General features: G+C 42.6%; 1 protein-coding gene across 3 annotated transcripts in view; it reads right to left on the bottom strand.

Annotated features, from left to right (window-relative positions):
- The window catches only part of PRICKLE2 (prickle planar cell polarity protein 2), a 351,868-nt gene that overhangs the window by 110,327 nt on the left and 217,266 nt on the right, over positions 1-24,275 (bottom strand). The window contains exon 1 of one of the 3 annotated variants that reach the window (XM_003273662.3): positions 21,043-21,806. The exons of the other annotated variants lie outside the window; for them this stretch is intronic. The gene's annotated coding sequence lies outside the window, so the exon portion shown is untranslated. Of the gene's footprint in view, positions 1-21,042; positions 21,807-24,275 lie in introns of those variants that run through there. 3 annotated transcript variants of the gene reach the window in all.

The following is a 24,275-nucleotide window of genomic DNA, read 5'->3' as shown; positions in this document are numbered from 1 at the left end:
ACAAATAACTCGAGGTGGATGGATCACTTGAGGCCAGGAGTTCGAGATCAGCCTGGCCAAATGGTGAAACCAGGTCTCCCAAAATACAAAAAAAAAAAAAAAAATCAGCCATGGGGCACTGTAGCCACTCAGGGTGGACCAGAGCTGAACCAGGAGGTTGCAGCGAGCCAGATTGCATCATCACCCACACAGAGCACACACACACACACACACACACACACACACACACACACACACTCTAAAACAAAAACAAAACAAAACAACAACAACAAAAACCCAAATAACTATCAAGCACTTACCATGTACCAAGGCCTGCTCCAGGTACTTGGGTACCCAACCAAGACAAAGATCCCTGCCCTCTTGGCCTACGTTCTCAGAGGGGAGAAACATACAATACACATAACAAGCCATTCAGTCACAAAATATATTAAAGGCAGCAAGTGCTACTGAAAACCAGAAAGAAGGAGGATATGGGAGGTCAGGATGGGGAGGGGACATACACCGAGCCATATGCCTGGCATTTGAGTTGCTTTATACCTTACATATAAGATCCCAGACTCTTCCATCAGTCCTCCCAGGAAAGAAAATATTATCTCCACCTCCCACAGAAGAAAACAAAGGCCCAGAGTGGTTAAGAGGCTTGTAAGCAGTTAAGCAACTGAACTATTCAGAGCAGTTGATCAACCCTAAATAGTGAGCAGAACACGGACTCAAACTAGGCTCTATCTGACCACTGAACCAAAAAGTTACTTATAGAAAATCTATCTGATTCCAACCACAGAATACCCTTTTGCTTCTGAACAACAACAGCAGCAGCAACAACAACAACAACAACAAAACCTCACACACGCACAAAAGCAAAACCAAGGAGGGGGGAAGAAAAGGAAAAAAAAAAACCCAAAACCCTAAATAGTAATGCAAAGCCACAAGGACCTTATCTGTTTTCCATGCTAGCTGCCTGCCTTCCACTTCTCATTTATAATTAACTGGCACTCCCATGGCAAGACATTTTTCTTTGTAAAGAATTTTCAACCTTTGAGTGATTCCATGACAACCTTTGATAATGGCTAATTTAATAACCTCCATCTATAAATTGGGAACCCAAGCCCAGACTCTCAGACGGGGGCAGAGGGTCAGAAGTAATGCTAAGAGGATTTCTCTTCATTCCTGCATCTCTCCCCCTTTGGCAAAATGCACACAGCAACACCCAACAGCTCTCTTTCAACACACTGATTAAAGCTTTTAACCTGAATGAAACATATTCAGAAGTGTGTGGGGAAATATATGATTTGGCTTTTTTTTTTAAAAAAAAATAGACATTTATGAAAATAGAACCTGCTAGTAAAGTAGGATTTCGTTAAAAAAAAAAAAATACAAAGGGTGCATTGGTTTCATTCTGTCAGAGTTGACATTCTACCTGCACATAATTGGGTTTGTGAATGACAGGTTTCTGAGGAATAAGCCATGATTCAGAGAGGGGAGATTCTGCATTCTCCTCTACCCCAAAACAACCTCTGCAAATCCTCTACTCCAAAGTTGCAGCATTAAATCATGGCTTCCATATCTCAGAAGCCATAATCGGCCCTTCCATGGCATACACAGTATTGTCAGGTGGAGGCCCTCTCTTTAACTATCTCCAAGTAGCTTGGTCATCTGCACCAGTGACCGTTATCATTTGGAAAATGACTAACAATCTATACCAATTAACTTGCCTGCCGTTACATGAAAGGATTCATCATGAGTAGACTGGGGACAGGGTTGGTGGCGGAAATACTTACCCTTGAGATTTTGACAGGTTATTTACAACACTGAACCCTGAACCACAGGTCTTGTTTCATGTGAGAAGTGATAGGATGAAGGCAAAAAAGGGATCTTCCTTTAGAACATGATTTTTGACAAGTTCAAGTAGCAAACTGTAGAAATTGAGATTCAAATGGGATTGCAAACATCATTAAGCCTGTTTTTTACTTTTCTGTTTCTTTTATTCCCCCCCCCTTTCTTAATAAGAGGAAAATATATTTTGTAAAAGAACTCATAAGTGGCAACTCAAAATAGAACACAGGAATGCCCAAGTTGATGCGGAGAAGAAGACTATAAGCCCAACTTCTCCCAAGCTCAACCTCCTCCCCAAACTCCAGGCACATTCATGGCCTTGAAGTCCTCAAGGTTCCAAAACCACCATATTTCCTAGACTCCACGAAGTCATTTCTAGCATGTGCCAAAATATGAAGTAGGTGCTTGGTAATTTGCTAGATGGAAAGAAGAAAAAATATAGAGGCTATTAATGGCTTCTAAGAAATAAATAATTCCTAATCATGAAACTCTTATATAAATAACAATTCTAGTCATGAGAAACTATATATCTGGTTGCCAAGACATTACATGGAGATGCATGGGGAATAGTAGGATGTCCCAGTGACTCTAATTGGATAGGTCTGAGGCAGGCTCAGGAATGTGCATTTTCACCAGTGTGCCTGGTGATTGTGATGCAGCTGGTCTTCCAAGCACAGCTCAAGGCCACTCTTCTGTAGTAGCCTCCTAGTTAGAAAGGAGCACCTTGGAGTGTGGTTTAAAAACAGGTGTGGGTTTTACCAATATACTCGATGGTCTCAGCAACTCTGGGCAATGTACATTTTCAAACTGTCCCAAAGAATCTATGCCAGCCCTTCCTTGCCACCATGTCTTAACCTCTTGCATCACTAGGCCCTCCTGCCACTCAGCTGGGTACCCAGTGGGGTGTGAAAAGGCACTGGTGACAGGCAAGACTACACCAGACATGAGAATAGTGTCTCTTGTTGCCAGCCCTGCCATCTGTCTTGACTTCCACCTCGCTTGTGGTGTGGGCTCCTCTGTCCCAAGTCCATGGCTAGATCAGGTTCAGGCCACTTTCATGCACAGGGACAAGGGGCAGACTGCTTAAAGAGTGGTTCAGCCCCAGTACAAACCAAGTGATTGATAAGGAATGCACAACATAGGATTCAACATGGCTATGCCCAAGGCAGGCAAGGCCAGAGGTGGGAAAAACACACTTTTGTTAAAAACAAGGGCTAAAATAACCCAAAGCTCTCCATTGCTTTTTGATAAATAACAGATGTATCCTAGGTATTTAAATTCTTCCATAACTCTAGCTCACTAAAGGCAGAAGAACAAATTTTTTTTGAGACAGGGTCTGTCTCTGTCACCCAGGCTGGAGGGCAGTGGTGCGATCATGGCTCACTGCAGCCTCGACCTCCTGGGCTCAAGTAATTCTCCCATCTCAGCCTCCTGAGAAGCTGGGACTAAAGGCACATGCCACAATGCCGAGTTAATTTTTGTATTTGTTGTAGATATGAGGTTTCACCATGTTACCCAGGCTGGTCTCGAACTCCTGGGCTCAAGCAATCCTCCTGCCTCAGCCGTCGAAAGTGCTGGTATTACAGGCATGAGTCACCGTGCCCAGCTCTCTTTTCATTCTTAATAAGAAAAAAAAGAGGAAAACATTTTCCTCCTTATTATACTTATTATAAAGTTATTACTTCCTTATCCTTAAAAAGCAATATACAACTAATGTAGAAAAAATCAGAAACTACAGATAAGCAGTAAGAGTTAAAAAGTTTCAAAACACTCACAATCCCAAAGATAATCACCATTAAACAGAAACAGCTGCTGGTCCTCTTTTCCCTTGGCGTTAAGAAACTGGAGACCAGACTTCATTCTACGTGTTCCTCATCAGCCAGACCCAGGGGATAAGACTCTGGCCGGTAATGACAAGACATGAGCCAGAGCCACCCACAAACGCACACACAACACTCTCAGCAAATAGATATGCATTATTCAATCCAGATAAGTGGTTCTGTCCTGAACTGGTGCCCTGTAGCAGGATCAAGAATCCACTCATGTAATGTGAAAGATACCTCCAACGTGGGAATTACATATAACATATACTTATGGGTATCACAGAGCTAAAAGTTAGGTCCCTTCGATAAAAAAAAAATCTCACAACCAGATTTCACTAGCTATCAACTTGCAATTTTCTGTGCAAGTGGAGAGAGATGGGGCATGGATAATTTAAAACCACTAAGACTTGGCTTTGAATTGTGTCTTTGTACACTAGTCATATAACCTCCAATGCTGCGATAACATACATCACTTCAAACCATATAATAGATTTCTGGGAAAGGCTGACGCAGGAGGAGCTGGGCAGCGGCCCGACTTACTCCATCTGCTCTGTAGCCCATTTTCCCTGAGTTTCCAACGAAAGCATCAACTCTTCACATGCACGCATGACACCAGCCTAAAATGAACCAAACATTCTTTTCGAGTGTACTGTCCTTTAGTAACACCTCCCTCAGGTTTTAGGAGGCAATGAGGTGTTTGGGTAAAGAGAGTTTTTTTCTAGACTGCAGGCTGCCTAGAAAAGGTAAGCAAATGAAAGGACAGTGGCTGTTGTTAGCAAGAAAGGCATTCCCCGGTTGTGTTTCACCGAGTCTGTAAGAACTGGAAGCAAGGTCTGCCTGCCCTAAGATATTGCTGAGATAATCCTGCCTTGAACAGGTCAGAGTTGTTAAAATTGAGTTATCACAAAAAACACAAGCATCCCTCCTCAAAAACTGTATGGATCATGTGACCCCCCACACAGGGCTTCAGCTCCTACCTTATACATCCGTCGCAAAAGGGGTAAGTGGAGAGTCAGAATGCCAGAAAGGAAGGAAGGAAGAAAATATATTCGTAGAGGCTGGCCTGAAATCAAATGGGAAAGTTCCAAGAGGTAAAAATCTGCTCCAAAAGATCAAGGCCTCCAGATGGCAGGTGTGACCTCCAGGCCCTGACTCCTGTTGCTCTAGCCCAACCTGTGGTTTGACTGAGGATGGCAGGTGAGGGGTGAACAGAGCAGCTATGTTCTACTGTTAACATAATTGCTCATACTTGTGAAGGTTTATAATATTCAATAATTTTCACTTAATTTATCTCATTTCTCTCTCAGCAGTCCTATAAAGTTGGCATTTTTATCCATTTCACAGATATAAAAATTTAGCCGATAAACTCCTAAGTGACTTGACTGAAGTTAAGGACCTATGTCATCTGACTCTAAAACCAGTGCTTTCTCCTACCTTGTTTTAGGTACAGTGTCAAAATATTCCTTCACTTATTCCATCCATATCCATCCATCTACCTATCCATCCATCCACCCACCTATCCATCTATTCATATCTATACATACATCCATATCTATCCATCCATCCACCCATCTATCTATTCATTCATATCCATACATACATCCCATAAATACATCCATATCTATCCATCCATCCACCCATCTATCCATTCATTCATATCCCTAAATACATACATATCTACCCACCCATCCACCCATCTATTCATTCATATCCATCCATATATACATATCTATCCACCTATCCACCCATCTATCCATCCATTCATATCCATAAATACATCCATATCTACCTATCCATCCACCCATCTATCCATTCATACCCATAAATACAGCCATATCTATCCACCTATCCACCCATCTATCCATCCATTCATATCCATACATACATCCATATTTATCTATCCATCCACCCATCTATCCATTCATTTATATCCATAAATACATCCATATCTATCCATCCATCTACCCCATCCATTCATATCCATACATACATCTGTATCTATCCATCTATCCATCTATCCATGGATGGATATCTATAAATACATCCACATCTATCCATCCATCCACCCATCTAGCCATCCATTCATATCCATACATCCATCCATATCTATCCATCCAGCCAACCAACCTACCAACCAACCAACTGCCGACCCACTCACCCACCCACCAACATTGACTGAGCAGCTACTGTGTGTTGGGCACTGCACTAAGATGCTGGGCACACGACAGTCATTAAGACAGACAACATGCCTGCCTGCGTGGAGCTTTGAACCAAGTGAGGAAGACAGTCAACAGTTAAGTAAACAAACAGATAAACCTGCCATTTACAGATTGTGATAAGTGTTATAACAGAAATAGGGAAATCAGAAAGAGAGGAACTGAGGATGGGTGAGGACAGGCCTCCCACTGAAGTGACATTTGAGTTGTGATGAGAAGACTGACTATGAGGCAGATATGAGAAAAATGAGAGTACGAGTTTTCCAGGCAGAGAAGAAGTGAGCACACAGGTCCTGAGGTGGGGAAGAGCACTGTGTGAGTCATTCTCAGAAGGTGATATTGTGGCCTCCCTCCTCCCCCACCACTGTCTAGATTAATGACAGTGACCAAACTGGCTGGCCACTGCCTGTCCCAAAGCCCAAGCACAGATGTGAAATTCAGGGGACGGTGCCATTTTAGTGGGTGTAGGAAAGCTCCCATCCTCCCTAACCCATTTCTCCTTGGAATTTCTATATCCCTCTGTCTTGATACCCAGACGTCAGCATATCCTGTTATTTGCAGCCTTACTGGCTCCTTAACTCCCTCCCCCTAGCCACAATACTTTGTTTTTCCCCTTTTTTGGCAAACGCTCCGTCTGAATGAGGGACCCAGGCATGAACCTTGACACTTGCCATGTCTGGGAGCAAGATTTCTATCTCTGTGAGAAAGGAAAAATGGTTTCCTAATAAACACAGAAGCTCAAGGGCGGAGACTGTGACGGGGCCAGCTGGGTATGAGGCTGGTGTGTGCTGAGTGCCAAGACCACACTGCCTGGTCCTATCCAACTCCCTCCCTTCCGACTGGGCTCCAGTGGCTCTGGCCATCTGCACCAAGAACTGCTTCTCTCTCCCAGGGGTTGCTGAAGTTGGTACAGGGTAATTTTCAGGGGCAGTTGTTTCCTCTTTTTAATATGCCAATTCATGCTTTAATGAAGAATTATATGCAGTGCCCTCCTTTAGACTAATTTATCTTGTAACTTTTGAGCAGTGGGAATGCCCTCCCTTTTAAAAATAAGCCTCCTGGGTGACTTTGCTTGGAAACATACAATTTCAAGATCTCTTACTGTACTTTGATTTGCACAAATGATGCCTCAGTCATTGAGGGGCAATATCTTAGATTGGGTTTCCCCAGAATCAGACTCTTGGAAGGTATCTGAATCTTGTGGGAGATGATCCCAAAAAGGCCGGACAGGGAACAGAAGAATCAAAGTGGGGAAGGGTAGGATGCCAATAGAGTGTAAGTGAATGAACGGGTAGCAGCTTTGAGCAACCAGAACTCATTTCAGCTGAGGTCCTATGGGAGACAGTACAGAACATTCCTCAGATACGTTCCCCTTGAGAGCCAAGAAAGGAGGGGTACTTATCCACCAATTCTCAACAGCCATTGGTTGAAGACCACTCCTTGGTGCTCTTTGCCCTCTCCCACAGGCAAGACAAGCAGGCTCAAGCAACAAGGTAGAGTTTCTACAGAAGCAGGAACCATGAGTCCAAAAGGCGGAACAGAGGCAATGCTGAAATACTTGTGGCAGTCAACTTCATTTATTAAACAATAATTCACTGAACATTTACTATGTACCATGCATTGTGGTAGGTGTTGCAAGGAGTTAAAAAAATAAAAATGAGTTTCTATCTGACACAATGATATAGCCAGAAATAGCTAGACCATAATTTCAAAGTGGAGAGTTCTTGTGAAAAAGATATTTAAAAGAACGTTCTTGTTCAGAAGAGAAAGATGCTGAAATATATACAGATAAGGGATGATGTTTGCAATTTATTCTCAGATGCTTCAACAAAAATGATATGTGTATATGCCTGTGTGTGTGGAAAGAGAGAGGAATAGAGGGAGAGAATAAGCAGCACAAATGTGGCAAAACGTTAACAGAAAAATCTAGAAGGGTGTTTGGGAGTTTGTTATACTATTCTTGTAACTTTGATCTAACCTTGCAATTTTACAAAATAAAAACTTTTAAAACAAAGAAAGTAGTTGGTACTGCGACTCTGTTGTTAGGCCATCATTAATGTGTCAGCCACTGTGCTACAGAAGGTTCCTGGTTAACAACAAACCAGGGAAGGCCTCCTTGAGAAAGCTGGACCCAAAGGTTGCTGAGTAGGAGAGGTTTCTAGGCAAAAAGATAATGAAAGAGTAGTCCTAACAGGTGAATAAATTCATGGCAGGGAGAAAGAACATACTGTCACTGAGATGTTGACAGGAGTCTAGGATGGTAACAAGATGGCAGCTGGGAAGGAGTTTTGGCTTTATTTTAAAAGCGTTCACAAGCCAGTGAGGAATCTGCCTACCAAGCACATAGAGAGCTAATTCAACTTCTTGATGAGTAGACAGAGTGAGCCCTCAAAGGAGAAGAGCTTGGCCACTGATGGTGTCTCCATGGCAACACTACTACCTGCATCCCCACATCACTGTATCCCTGTGCAAGGCTGTGGGGTATCTAGAAAAGCTCTCATTTCCTTAGCTGCCTGTCAGACCTGCTGCTCTGCAAAGAATAAACCAAGGTAGATACAGTCGGTTACTCCTTCTAGATATACTTCTCCACTTCACTTTGTCTACATGCCACCTGTGATTTTATGGCATGCACATTTTTGTTTCATTGGACATTTATCAGAGCAAGTTCTAAGAGCCCTTCCTTACCAGATAAATCCTTTGGGGGAACAGTTTCTGAGGAAATGAATGAAAACTGAATTCTAACACATTTCATCTCCAAACTTCAAGGCAAGGATCAGAAGACTCCACAAAACACCTCTTTGTTTGCTTTTCTCTTCCATGCCACCTGCTGAAGTACTTGTTTAGTCTCTACCTTCTTTGTGGACAAGGTTGGCTAAACTTATACAGACAAGATCTGAGGCATAAAATATTCCCTAAGTACTTAAAGGCAGTATACCACAGTGGGTTAGGATCTTAGATTCTACGGTTACAATAACTTGGGTTCAAATCCTAACTTCACTGAGTTGCCACTAGGATTTAACAACTTAATATATACAACATTCTTGGTATAATGAAACTTGACTATGTGCAAGTGTGCTAGGTCCTACCCTATGTCTAGGGATACAAACAAACAAACAAACAAACAAACAAAAGTAGTTAGGGTTCTTGTTCTCTAGAAGTCAACCTAGACCCTACTAATCTATTCCAGCTAGGATAGAAAGAGATCAATGGAAAACAGACAGGTGGTGAACAATTCATTTTGATAAATCTTACCAAATCCTTAGTGTACACTTAAAGGCGTGCTGGGCTGAGCAAGGTACTTTTATTATTATCCCTACCAAAGGATTATGTATCCTTGACCAAGTTTTTAATTCTTCAAGGTCATGCTAATGACTGTTTTTTTTGTTTTTTTTTTTGAGATGGAGTTTTTCTTTTGTTGCCCAAGCTGGAGTGCAATGGCACAGTCTCGGCTCACTGCAACCTCCGCGTCCTGGGTTCAAGCAATTCTCCTGCCTCAGCCTTCCACCATCTAGCTGAGATTATAGGCATGTGCCACCATGCCCAGCTAATTTTTTGTATTTCGTAGAGACGGGGTTTCACCATGTTGGCCCGGCCGGTCTCGACCTCCTGACCTCAGGTAATCCACCAGCCTTGGCCTCCCAAAGTGTTGGGATTAAAGGGGTGAGCCACCGCACTCAGCCATGACTTTCTTTTCATACCAAGATTCAATAAGGCAGACAGGTTAGACAGTAAATTAATGACCTGTTGGATGAATCAAGGACTTTAGAGCTACCAAGCCCTTTCATTTCATGTAACTTTTGAATTGCCAATAATCTCTACAAGGTTAGTCAGAAGAGCAGGGGTTCTTTATAGATAAAGAAAGTGAAGTTCAGAGAAGCCAAGTACTGTGGTTACTACTGAATGCTGGAGGTATCTGGAACTCCAAGTTTACTCACTTTCCCCTGAGCCCAGGGGCATAAGGTCAGTTTGGCTTCATTCTGGGGGTGTGATTTCTCCAATTTTTTTCAGGAAACATTTTCTGAGTATGTGCCAAGCTCTGTATCAAACACTTTCCATGCCTTTCTTAGTTAATCCTCAAACCACACTATGAGAAGAAAATTATTGTTATCCTTCTCATTTTACAGATAGGACAACCAAGGCTCAAAGAGTTTGTGGAACTTACCCAAAGCCCTTCACCAGACACCTGAATACCTTTTGGCAGCTCCTCCGGACTGGCTGCACTGGTCCCTTAATCCATGTAAAACAAGTTGTGCTTTTTCCCCTGTTCACATAGAGGCCCCCAAATCACTGGCAAGTCATAGGAAATTCTTAAGTGGCTGCTTATTAATAACATTTTCAGTTTATATTAGGCCGCCTTTCATCCAGGGGAACTGGGCCAGCTCCATGCACAGAGAACCACAGAAATTCAGCCATCTCTGGTATGGACGTGAGCCAGCTGGCAGCGGAATCCCTCAGGGGCTTGGCTTGTGGGGATTCTGGCAATGGTCACACCCTTCGAAACTTGACAGGGGCCCTTTAATATCTGTGCTGAAGGGCTGGAGGGAAAAACTTCCCAGAAATCCATGTTGCTCAGCAAACGAGGCCAGAGGCTCCGGACGACCCCAGTGGACTTGCGAAACAAGAGAATCGAGTGATTGGAGGTTTACCAGACACCAATGCTGGATGTAAAGCCCCTCAATTCAGATTGAGTTAGACACAACAGGGAAAGACATTATTTTCAGGAGAGACCTGGCTTTAGTCAAGTCCAAAGAAAGAAACAAAACAAACAAAATTCCCAGGGTTTTCTACAGGAGGGACAGGCAGCAAAAGTGAGATGCTGATTTCCCTGATTTGAGCTGGATCTATGGAAAGGTTTTTGTGGGTTTGTTCTGAGCTACAACTCGCTTCCTCATTCTTACAGCAGTGAAAGGAAGGAGGGAAGGACATAGAAAGAAAATATCATTTCCTGGTTTCATGATTTTTTGGAAAGAAGCCCTTGATGAATTGGATTCACATGTCTACAGGAGTAAGGTTTTGAAAATATTAAAAAATTTGTTATACTCCGATTTGACAAGGTGCTGGTTGAAGGATGTACCCCTCCTCCAACCCAGTCCCCACACTGTGTCCCAAGCCTGCTAGATGTAGCAACGCCCACACACTTTTAGCATAGTTGACGAAACGAACAAGGAGGAGCCGGGACCGTGGACTTCCTTGGTGCACGGGATGAGTCTTAGTCATTTATTCATTATCTCTTTTTACCACCTCTATCTTTACTATCCTAGTCCAATTCACCATTACCTCCTGCTTGAGCTACTACAATAGCCTGCTTCTTAATTTCCTGCCTCTATGCCTGCCCTTCTAGAATCTAATTTCCACCACTGTTTGTTTTTTAAACAATGATGATAACACTCAGCTCTCCTGCTTAAAATGTGCCATTAACTTCTGACAACAGTGAGAATGAAGCACAAACTCTTTAACCATAGCCTACAAGACCCTATATAACCTGATCTGTTCCTCTCTCTCCAAATTTATTTTGTTCTACTCTATTCCCCATCTTGCTCCAGCCTCAGCAGCCTTTATTTGTCCTTTGAATTAGCCAAGGCTCTCCCTCTCTCAGGATCTCTGCAGCAGCTGCTCCTCGGCCCAAAACACCCTTCCCTCAGTGCTTCAGGAGCTGGCCTGCTCTTCACTATTCCCATCATCAACCAAAGACATCTTTTCCTTAACATCAGACGCCATTTTATTTGTTGGTGTGTCTATAATACCTTTTCCCATTGTAATGTAAATTTTAAAATCCTATATCTAGAATAATAAGCATTCAATAAGTAGCTCTTTGAAATTGTGACTCTAATACTTAGTCTGAAATCTAACTGCAACCAGTGAGCTACAAACAAGATATGACCAAAGGGTAAATTTTATTTTTCATATTTTTTTTTTTACAATAACTGAAAATGTATATTGCTACAATGATGTCAAAAATGTAGAATGTGATTCAACTACATGATGAGTAGTGTTTGGCCAAGATCACATTAAAGAAAGACTGCCCTTGTCCTCAATTAAATGAAAGTATGCAAAAGCTTAAGATGAGGTAGAGAAAAATGTATTACAGCTGACAATGTACCATAACTATAGTGTAGTAATTTAATTCTGTTACTGTACTGCAAAATGTCAAGTATTTGAAAGAATACCTCAAGTCCAGAAATACTGAAAAACTCTGGCCTAGCACATAGCAAATGTTCAAAAAGTTGTTAAACTGTTGAGTGAACAATAAAAAGTATCCGAGAGATAGAAGGAACAAGAACTCCTGTGGCCTTGGCATCTGAGACCACGACCCTCAATTTACTCATCTACAAAATGGAAGAAAATCAGGTAACTCTCTCCTTGTAGCTCCACAGGGTTTAACATTAGCTCCTGGGTAATCATGTAGAAAAATAATGCATTTCTCTGGGCTGTCTGCTCTGGGGCAGAAAAACAGTTTTTTTTTTTCCAGTCTCACATTAACCTGTAGAGATTTCTCTGGATGAGTTTACAACAACCTACCACCCAACTTAGCAGTTCTAAACCTTTTGGGTGACTTGATGCCCTTAAGAATCTGATGAAAGCTGGGATCCTCTCCCTTAAAAAATGGACATATGCACATTTACAGAAAATTTTGCATTAAATTTCAGAAAGTTCATCAATTCTGTCCTGTCCTTTGCTGTCCAGGGATCCTAAGCTAAAAACATCTGGTTTGGAAAACTGGTTAAGTGCAGAAGACCGGCTGTGATATTTTAAACTACCCACAGGGCCAAAGTCAGCGCCTTATATCTCGCAGATGCTCAATTGCTATTTCTCACTCTCTGTAACATTCTATTAAAAATTCGAAATAGCACATGATATCATAGTTACCATTTAGGACGCTGCATCTTAGCAATTCAGTGGTGCAGGATTTAAAACCATTTTTAAGCATTACAAGGGCAAACAACGTGAGTGTTTAGGCAGCTGGTTAGGCAGCCAAATTGACACAGTGAAAAGAAGGCAGGTTCAAGCTTTCCGATCAGTCAGGCCCTGTGATTATGCTGCTTTCTACTTATTCCCCTTTCAGAAGCCAGTCTAGCAAGAATCGAAGCTCCTGTTGAGAGAGGAGCATGTGAATTCTTTGCTGTGCATTTTCACCCTCCTTCCTAATGAGGCAGGCACTTCGGAGTGGCCCAACCTCCACAGGATGCAAGGGTGGGGGTGTCATCTTTCCAGTCTGTGGCAAGCTTCTAGTCTTGACAGGCTTTCCTGGCAACTTCTGAGATGATGAACTCAAAAGCAGGTAATAGACTCAGGCAGCGATTTAAATGAAGTTCTGACTCTTGATGGATAAGCTGTCAGGGGAAGGGGAGAGCTTTAGCTGAGGGCTAGGCAGTTGCTGTGCCAGGAGCACGCACTTCATATCCCCCGACTACCTAACCAACGGCTGGACGGCCAGGAGGATGCCTACAGAAAACGGCGCCTTGTAAAGGAGGTATTCCTCTGACACCATCACAGCAGGAGACCTGGAGAAAGACCCTACGTCACTGGTAATGAAAAGGGACAGGAGCCCTAAGGTATTAATCAGAACAACAGGATGTATATTACAGAAAAAGAAAGACAAAAAAGACTATTAAAACTTTAATTTACCAAAAATTAAACTTTCTTTTTAATTTGTATAAATTTAGGGGGTACGAGGGCAGTTTTGATACATGGATATACTGCGTAGCGGTGAAGCCTGGGCTACGTGAATACTGTACATTGTACCCATTAAGTAATTAACTAAAACTTTCAGTAAACCTGCAGAACATTCACATTCGTGAGAACAAATAAAACACAGAGTAAATGGAAAATAGGGTTTCATTCCAGCACACTTAGGCTATCAGTAGGTGTTCAATACGTATTTACTAAACTGGAAAGAGAACCAACATCCAGGGGGTATCCAAGGGTTGAGTTAGCATGTAGGGTAAATCTCCTGGGCCAACTGTAACTCATGGGTACAGGCTGCCTCCAGTGCTGTGTTGAGAAGGACTCTGAGGATGCATTAGGGCTGGACAGAAAAAATGTGTCGATTATTTGTGAGGTCTGAAGTGGACTAAGGAGACTGGAGCATGGTGATATAGGTGCCAGGTATTTGACATATTAATCGTATGGTCAGGACATCTATAAGAGTAAAGTCCAAACAGCCTGGTGTCTAGTGAGGTGACAATTATCAAACTCAGATAATGTTCACAATCACCCTCTTCTGGCTGCCTTACAAAACAGGATCACTGGGATTCATTTTCAGGACAATAATTTGCATGATTGCCATAGCCTGAATCACAAGATATACTCAGTTGGGCTAACCCTGCTTTTCCTATTAAGGCAGAAAAGGTATCTGTCATACTGCACAAATTTACAAAACCAAGACGGATAATGAACTGGGATTCAATTTAAAATAGCCAAAACCTCAGTTAACCAGAACCCCGCCATTCCTCAGAATACTCCTTTCATGTACCACTTCCTCCCCACCCCAGGTGACAACAGAGCAAACACCTGTGCTCTTTGAAACTTCACAATGCCTTTTACTTTAATTTATATAAATCAGAACATTTTTTACTTAAAAACAATAAAACCTCATCTGGGAAACATCTACTTCTTATAATCTCAAGCACCTGAAATATTTGTAATTATACATATCATATAATTACACACACACTCACATAGTAAGTCCCAAGATATTTCACATCTATTATGTCTATAAGTTGTGATGGTTCCAGAGTGAGGTGATATGAATTCAAATCCCAAGTTGGCCACTAACTAGCTGTGTGACCTCAGTCGAGTTATTCAACCTCTCTGTGCTTAGTTATTGCAGAATGCAGATGGTAACAAAGCCTGCCTCCTAACGCAAGGATCAAGTAAAATACAGTACATAAAACAGTGAACACCTAGTGAACACGGTGCCTGGCCCACAGTAATCATTAAATATTAAATATTATTTTATTACTCTGCAGATGGAGAAACTGAGTCATGGTGCAGCTGAGGGATTTATTTGAGGGTTACTCAAAGAAGCGACAAATGGAACTAGACTCTGGACTTCCTGAATTTAGTCAAATTTTCTTTCCTCTATGCCTAATATAAAGGTAGTCTAGAAGGAGTAGCATCAGCCTCCCAGGGGAGCTTGTTAAAAATTCAGAATCTGCATTTCAGCAACACCCCCCCGGTAGATGCACATTACACTTGAGAAGCCTTGGTCTCTAGCACTCTGTAGGATGCTTGCATACATAACAAAGCCCTGGAGAGCTTCTGAAAGTGAACGAGCAACACCAACACACTCCCCACTGACACCCCCTCTTCACTAGTGCAAAGCATCCAAAGGTCAGACGTTCTTCCAGGAAGCTTCCCGCCATTCTCTGGGGGGCTACCGCTTCTCATATTCCAGCACATATTCACAACACAGAGAAGTCAGGTCCTGATCTAAAACCTGACCTTTTAGTTCCCCGCCAAGAGCGGCTGACAGTGCAAATTACACTCCTTCCCTGATGAGGCTGAATTCATTCTGAAAGTTCACACTCATCAAGGTCATGGCTGGAAGACAACATATAGATCACCTGATTTAGGACCTTCATTTTCAAGATGAAAGAACTGAGGCTCAGAAAAGGGAAACACACATTTTAGTTAGAACCTGATGTGCACACAACTGGCGATCAAGAGCAACAAGCTTGGTTTCCCTCTCTCCCAACTCCCATCGGTCTGCCCACAGTCACAAGTTTAGACCAGAAGAATTCCCTCTGTTCCCTGTAGTCCAGCAAAGGACTTCTTCCACCTGCCTGCAGTTTTTACTTCTCATCTCAGGGTGTCTTCTGACTTTCCAAGCAATCTCACACTTTCATTCCAAAAGCCACACTAAAAGCAGAAGGTGAAGACACCACTACGTTCTGTTTCAAGTCTGACATATTCCCTTGGGTGTTTCCAGATTTACCAAAGATCAACCAACGAGATTTTAATTCAATGGCTAAATAATGAGGTGTTTCTGAAATGAGGGATTCATAAAGGAGCTATATAAGAGAAACAAACACATCCCCAGGGGACATTATAATGAAAAGTATAAAGAAGCCTAGAATGGTGGACAGGATTTGGACTCTAATTATCCTGGGTTCGAATCCCAGCATTACTCTTTACTGTCTGTGTAAGCTTGAACAACTTACTTAACTTCCAGGAGTCCTGATTTCTCAATTACTAAATAGAACCAATAATATCCAGCTGCATGATTGCTGTAAGAATTAACAAGGCAAGTTTACATAAAGCATCTTTCGTAGCAAACACTCAGTAGGCGCTCAGTCTATGACAGTTGTCATACATCCACATCAACATTAACCACAGACTATACACAGACACACAGACACCCGAAACATACATTGCCTTCTATATTAACAGTTACCTTAAAACCTTACCAGATTTTGTGACCATAGAAAATAGGGTCTTTCTTAGTTAAGTCTTGGAACTTTCATGAGCAGGCATCTCTAAGGACTCATAACTGATGAATGGATGCCAAGAAAAGAGCTGGAAAAACTGGCATCTTGCCCAGTTGAAATGAAATGCTAAGAATTTCTGCCCTGGCTACCCCTAACCCTGGATGGGGCTGGAAAATATTTACAAGGTTTGATTTTAAGGAGTCAAGGAGAGGAGGGTGACTTGAAGCCAACAGCACTCCCAGTGTGAGAGGAATGGAGGCAACTCAGCCTCCTATCACTCGAGGCAGGCTGGGTGCTGGGATGGAAAACATACCAACCGGAAATGGATCTTGCTCCATGTCCAAAGAGATAAAGAAAGGGCTCCTGTGCTGCCTTCAGTGCCCCAGGATACATCACTCAAACAGTGACATACAGTAGCTCAAACACTAGCACCAGGAAGAAGGGAGCTATCAGAGAACCCCCCACTATTGCTTCCTCCTGTAGGTTCACTCTGCTCTTCTGAGTGAGCATGACTCTGGCAATGCTTCGTCAAATGAGGCCAGCCCCAATTTTCTTCATGCCTCCAGTTCCAACCAGCGACGGCTCTGGATTCTGTGACCCCTGGAGCGTTAGGTTTCATCTTCCAAGTCAACACTCATATCTGAGTGCTTGGTTCAGCCAATTTGATCTTTACAGACTTCATAGCCAAACATGCGCTAAAGTTTACCCCCTACACCCACCAGGGAAAGGCAGGCTCATATTGTACTTGAAAATCTGCTCCTTTTAATTAATGTACTTTTAGAAATGGTCCACGGTGCTCTAGTGGAAAACATGTGCAGTGCTTAGTCATAAGGAGGGTTTTCGGATTTAAAATGGCTTCGCTGTGAGTTTTGTAGGACAGATGGGGAGAGGAGTTTTTAGCTAAAGGAGAACAGAGTTGCCTTCTGAGTTGCAACTTCACCCAAAGGGAACCTTCAGCTTTGCACTTTCATGGTGGATTGGCAATTGCTCTGATATTCTCCCAGCTGCTTCTCCATTCTGTCTTCCTTTCCCTCCCCTCCTCTTAAAGCTCCATGCAAACTCACACACTCTCTCCCCTCTCTCCAGCCTTGCTTTTTTCTCCTCTGCCTTATCCCCAGGGAAATAACACAACAAGCAAGCCTATGGTTTTCAGAGGCCAAATAATAAACTGCTCAGACAATAGGCCAAAGAAAAAAGAAAACGAAGTCTCCAAACTCAACTGACTTAATCCCCAAAAGAGATCTTCACCCCTGCTTGATTCATACACACACACACACACACACACACACGCACACACAGCATAAAAACCAGAACATTTCATTTTAAATGTTTACAGGTTAAGACGGAGCAAAGGGGCAAATGTCACTCAAAAGCATCAACAAAGAAAACAGATTTGGCCAATACCTCATCCTCAAGCTTCTTAGTTTGCAAATAGCTCATGGTCACCAGCAGTTCCCTGTTTATAAGCACCACAATCATGGAGAGAATGAATAGAGAAAGGTTTCAGTGGGACTTTAAGCACAAAAGAAAGTCTTTATCCAAATGCCACCCAGAATTCCTATCTGAGGGACAGAGCCTTTTGACTCTTGTGTGTTTACAGACAGCACAGAAGAAATGACCACAGCCTGGGGGCTACTAAATAAAGAGGTTTCTGCTAATTCAAGGCAGGCAGTGCAGTTAGGTCATTGAGCCCTTCTCAAATTCAGAGCGTTTGGAATTGATGTTTACTAAAAGAAGCACTAGAAGGGTACCACGGTTTGTCATCTGCTATGTCATTTTATTTGGATTTCCCAAATACCTGTTATTATTGATTTCTAATTTAATTCTATTGGCCTTCAGTTTCTCTGTTAAATAAATATTAAAATTACTGCCCCCTGTTGTTCACAGATCAGGATAAACTAGGAAATATGCTCAACATCCAGTCAGTACCAGGAATTGGGCAAGGGCATTATAGCCACTATCTTCACAGCAATCCCATGCATTCAGGGGACTTTACTTCCAATATTCATATGAGGAAGCCAAAGTTCAGAGAGGTCAGGCAACTCTCCCGAGATCACACATCCCATCAGGAAGTAAGGGAGGTGGGCTATGGTCAAGGTATAAATATTATTCTCCGTGCAAAACACAACTCTACTAAACATCAGTAGCAACCAGGAATGACCAACTCCTAGTTTCGAGTTTCTTGAGAAAGAATTTTATGGCAGACTCCTCTGACTCTTCTAATTCACTTTTGTCTTTCAGATCCCTGTGTCAGAGTTCTAATTCCCCAAAATTAGAAAGAACGATCTTGGGAGGAAAGGGAGAAACAGCAGTCCACTTGTGTGACAGCAGTAGGCCCACCGGCATGAAGGAGGCAGAGCACGAGCCTGGCAAAATTGTACCATGGCAGTGACACAAAACAAAAGCAGATAGACTGGGCCATGGGTAGGCAGGCAGGCAGGGGAGGCCTATTCCTTTCCCTTAGCAGCCAACCCATAAGCTGAAGGCACCCAGATGGTGGCAAAAATTCAGCCTTGGAACTTCTGAGGAGCCAACCAGCAAGTTAAGCACATATTCAATGGCCTCCCTGGATAGAGAAGAAAATGCTCAATGTCTGCACTGAAAGAATTAAGAAAGAAAAGGACTGTCTCTCACATGCATAGTTGAAGCAGAAGAGAAATCTAGAAATGCATTGATTCCAACTGGGACCCCGCAGCTTTCTACATGTGACTTGTCAGCTGCCAAAACAAGATGCCTTCTTTAAGGCTGCCTAAGCCCCAGCTAGTTCTAAATGATTTTCATTATACCAGCTGGTCACTTTCAGTTCTGCAAAATACAGTAGTTCTGGATAATATACTTTATTCTGTCAACTCAATCAATAGGGTGGAAAGTTTCTTTGAGTGGGAATCATTTGGATATAACAGTACCAGAGATGGCATCTTTTCTGCTAGCAAAACCTTTCTGCAGGCCAATGGATGTGAACACGTTGCCTTTTCAATACTATTATGTTTTTTAGCAACAACACTTATAATGATAATGACAAAATGGTAACAATGACAACAACAACAACAATAGCAGCTAATATTTACTGAATATTTACTTTGTGGCTGCCACTATGCTTTTCATAGGTCATCTCATTAAATCCTTACACCTATCACCCTAACTATAGATTCCATTGCTCTCTCCACTTTACTGGCAGGAATGGGTAGCTCTAAGTATCTTCAGCTCTTTCCAACTCCAGAGTCTGAGCCCTGGATAAATATCATCTCATACTATCTAACCTCTACGTTCCCTTCTCATTCTTTAAGCTTCCATAAATGCATCTTTCTTCCTCTATTTCTATTTTTTTCCCTCACATTTCATGGGTAAATCTTCATAAACACACCAATTCAAGCAATGCTATTTTACTATTTCTGGCTGCCCCGTGAATCTTTATAGACTGAGATGCCCAATGGAGCCAGTATGTTTTAATTTTCACAGGAAAAACAGAATTCCCAATGGGAATGAGCATTTGATGGAAAGGCAAAACCTTTATAAGCACTCGAGGCATTCAAATCCAAATTTCTAAAATATGGTAATTACGTCAAAGTTCTGACTTACTCTGGAGCCCTTGGGGACACTCATCCTGACCCATCTGTGAAAGCCATCAGCAGGCAGTAAGCCTTCTGAGGAGCATGATTACAGCAGCCAATTTGGCCTCTAGCAAAGAGGCAAGGCTGCTTCATTTAGTTTAAGTCTCACTGAGATGGTTTAAAACACTCTTTGGGAAGAGATGTGCAGGCGAAGCATATCACAGCCTCACCAGCTGCAGATTCAGTACACGGCAGTCTGTGTCTACATATTCATGGCACACTGGAGCCCTCCCCTGACTGTGCTCATACATGCATTGACACGGGAAGCAGAACTCTCTCGCTGGGGAAATAATCTATGTGCCTAAGTTAGACGAGAGCCACATTTGGACCAGTGGATGGCATCACATCTGGTATGGATCGCTAACCTCGGTGTGATTTGGCCTAGCCTGGATTATTTATGATTCATAAAAGTCCCACTGGACCCCAGCATAGTCCAAGACCACATAACAAAAAACCACGAGATTAAAAATCTGTATTTCATTGCAAGACCCCCATGGCAAATTAGTAAGGCTATGATTGGTTTTCAAGAAGCCAAGAGTGAGGAGAACTAACTATGATCACTCCCTCAAGAAACCCAGCCTAGAGGGCAAACCGAATCATGTGTTTCAGCCAGGCTATGCAGTCATATTCTGAAGCTCTGTCACCATTTCTAATCTGAAAGCACTGTCTAAAATTAAACCTAAATAATTTGAAAGCCATTTCTTTACCTGGAATTCTCAGCTAAGTCCTTGTTCCTCAGATCCCTTAATGGTTTCTGACATCATGTGTTGAAATGACTACTGTGCATGAACACTATCAGGTATTTGGTCTGTTAGCCCCTTTCCCCATATTATTATGGTTTTTTAAAGAAAGCTACACTTTTAGAGAAACGCTGCTTCTTCTTAAGCATCAAGATTTAAGCGTTTCTTCAAGACTCCCTAGAGCTGTGACATAACACTTTGCAATCGAGCTTTCTAATAAGCATAGAAAAGGCAAAAGGGGTCGGAGGGCCTCCAAAAATGCTACCTGGCCAAGAAAATGAAGCCCCAATATCCTCCCCCAACGCAAAGGCCCTAGATCTGGCTTTCTCATCCTCCTTAGAAAATACATTGCTATTTAATTTGTGAATTAGAGCAAATTTCTTACCCACCTCCAGGGAGGATGAAATGCCCAGTCTTGGAGGAAGCTTCCGCCAGACCCTTGGAGCTTGTCAATTGTCCCAGTTCACTTTCTCCCTGGGTCTGGCTTCTAAGAACCCAAGCAGGACCTCAGGCAGCCAAAGCATCTTCTCCTCAAACCCCCTTTTCAGTCTGAACCCTTCCTGAAGCTGGCAACAGACTCAAGCTGAGCTGCTCCACATTCCCTCGGGGAAAACAGCACTGCTGGATCCAGACTCTGCTGGGGAATTCACCAAGCAGGGAAAAAAAAAAGTATGACTTCTACTCTTCCTCTAGATCAGCCTGAGTGCTCAGATCGCCTTCCGGAGGACCCCCAGTTTCCTCTTAATTCTCCTTCTTCATGACAATCTGAAGGAAGAAGTCACAGACTCCAGCCTCAGCGTCACCAGCTGATCCTGAGCCAGACCCAGGGCGACTAGTCAGCTGCTCACAGAGCTCAAGCCACTGAACCAGGAAATGTGCTGCTCGGTCAAAAAATAATAATAACTGTCGGTGGCGCTGCTGGTGGTGCCTGAGAAGTCGCTGTTGCAGTGCTTGCATCCTCCGCATGCTAATGAAGCTGTGATGTCAGCAAGTCAGTCACGGCATCTGGACGTCCCATCCCGCTACCCAGTGCTGAGATTTATTTACATGTAAATTAGCCTTGCCTTCCAAATCAATAATCCCCAAGCCAGGGAGAGGGGAAGGAAGCCTTTGCTGGATGCAAAGGCCCAGCTACGTAACCTCCAAATGAGCATGAAAAAAAATCACATATAAGAAGAGAGGCTTTAAAGACACATGCCTATTTTTTTCTTCTTAAAAGCTGTGCTCTTAAGTGCCAAGGTTCAGATCTGGGCACAATTATCAACCTGAGCGCCTGTTTCAGATTATATGCTGCACCAACCTAGGAGTGGAATCAGAGCACTCTTTTTTTAATTAAATGCTGTGTCAAGGCTTCAAATGCCTCTCCTTTTTTTTTTTTTTTTTCTTTCTCTTCTCTCTTCAACTTTCATGTTGGGGTATTGCTTGTTTTTTGGCCTGAGACTGTGTCACCTTTGAGTTTTTGTGCACCTTGAAATAAAGCACAAGTGACTCCTTTCCTCACGTGCTTGGGTGGTGAGTTAGTCAGAGAGCATTGCTTCCATCTCCTCATTTTACAGATTAGAAAATGGAGACAACTTGGGAAAGGACTTTTCTAAAGTCACACCAGGATTCCAGCAAGGATGGGTCAGAACCCGCATTTCCTAGACCTCAGATAGAGCTTTTGCTGAATACCTTTGGGGTCTCCGATCTCCATTTTTCTACACCACTAGGCGGCCTAACCGAGCAATCTGGAAGAAAGGAACCTATACATTTGAAGAGCCCTGTGTTCACATCCTGCCTTCCCTTCCTGCTAGCAGTGTGATCTTAAGCAAGTAACTTAACTTGTGGGATCTTCAATAACCTCATCTGTACCATTCACTCATTCAATAAATATTTACTGAGCATGTACTCTCTGCCATGCACAGCTCTAAAGACTGGGTATAAACAAAGTCTCTGCTTTCAAGGACCTTATGGGCTACTGCAATTAAAGAAAGTAAAATATTGAACAGAACTATGGTGAAGATTAACACAATATCACATACTCAATAGCTATTTCTGATATTTTGAATGAAGTTAGAAAAATTCACCGAGGCATACTATCTACTAGGCTGATCACTGTTCCTAGCATCTGAGTATCTCCGTGGTCATCTTTAATCGTTTAAAATCATATATTCCTTCAATGCTGCCTGCGCAGTATCCAGGGCCAGGAGAAAGGCAAGAGCCAGGCAATGTTCTGGACTCTGTGCCTGTGATAAGGAAGCACTGTGAGCGAAAGTGAAGGGTGAGGGAAAGGTTGGGGAGGCTGGGAGTGAGGAATATTTCATCATGCACAGAAGTGTCCCAAAGGACAAAGCAGCTAGCACGGCTTCTTGCCCACACTCCCCCGCCTGGGGAACCCACTCTGATGAGCTCTGCCCTTCCAGCTGGAGTTCCTGAAGCTTCAAATGAATTTCTTTGTTGGATGTGGGGAAGTTAAATTATGTCTTTTGTTGTACGTAATTGTATTAATAATGCTTAATAACTTCTTTCAGAATGCTTCTCTCTAGTTCCCAGAAGACCTTTCATGGCGAAAATCATGAGACCTGGAATAACTTCTCAGTAAGAGAAATAAAATACAAGCAAATGAATAACGCTCAGCCTTCAGTTTCCATCACACAGAACTCAGAGCGTGTAGGGAGGCAGATGGTCTCCCCCGACCTCAATATCCTTCAAAAAGTCAATTAACAAATCTAACAGTTTGGGGCCCCCAATAGCCAAGTGGAAGCAGTGACATTCTAACCCAGTGTGGCCACGAACAAGTCACTTTAACTTTCCATGCCTCAGTTTCTTAAAAATGGGTACACTACTCTCTCATCTACTCATGATCAGCATGGTTATATAAGAGGCAATTCATAGGTGATCAACAATGAAATAAAGAAGACAGCTGAAACATAGCAAGAGACTAATTTTCACCTGGAACAGACGTGACACATGACTACCAACTTCATAAGAATTAACAACATAACATGGAGTCTAAAATGGATTGCCTGGGGTCAGACTCTGGTTCTGACACTTGCTAGGTCTATGACTTGAGGCCTGAGGTCCTCACATGTAACCTAGGGCATAACGATAGTGCCTACCTTCATGGGGCCATTGGGAGAATCCAATGAGAATTAATGTGAAACATTTAACACTGAGCCTGGTACACAGCAAACACTCAATAAATGTTAGCTATTGGTAATATTAATAAAAGCAATCATGCTTCCACCATTAACTTCAGCACAAATTAGTTAAGTAACCAGTTAAAATTCAAAAGGTGGGGAGAAAGCGGTAAAGGGAAGACTGCAAAATCATCTTTATTCCTAGAGCACATCTCAAAGTTCCATCTAATGTGGGTGAGCCACTGATATGCCATTTTCCATATGATACAATACAAATGCTTTGAATTGCATGAATCTAGGATATAAAGGAGTAAACATGACCAAGAGGCGGGCCCCCTCTTCTGAAACTATGCACCAGGACAAGACAACTATACTTTTGAGATGAATACATGCGTCATCCATTCATTCATATATCCATTCGTTCATTAAATAAGCTCCTGCTATTTGCCAGTCACTGTGCTGGGGTCTGGGGACAACATGGTGACCAAGATACACATGGATCC

This window comes from Nomascus leucogenys, chromosome 21 (genome assembly GCF_006542625.1).
Source record: "Nomascus leucogenys isolate Asia chromosome 21, Asia_NLE_v1, whole genome shotgun sequence".
In the NCBI taxonomy this organism is placed as follows: Eukaryota; Metazoa; Chordata; class Mammalia; order Primates; family Hylobatidae; genus Nomascus; species Nomascus leucogenys.
The sequence above is the reverse complement of the archived record's forward strand: the minus strand, read 5'-3'. Positions and strand labels throughout refer to the sequence as shown.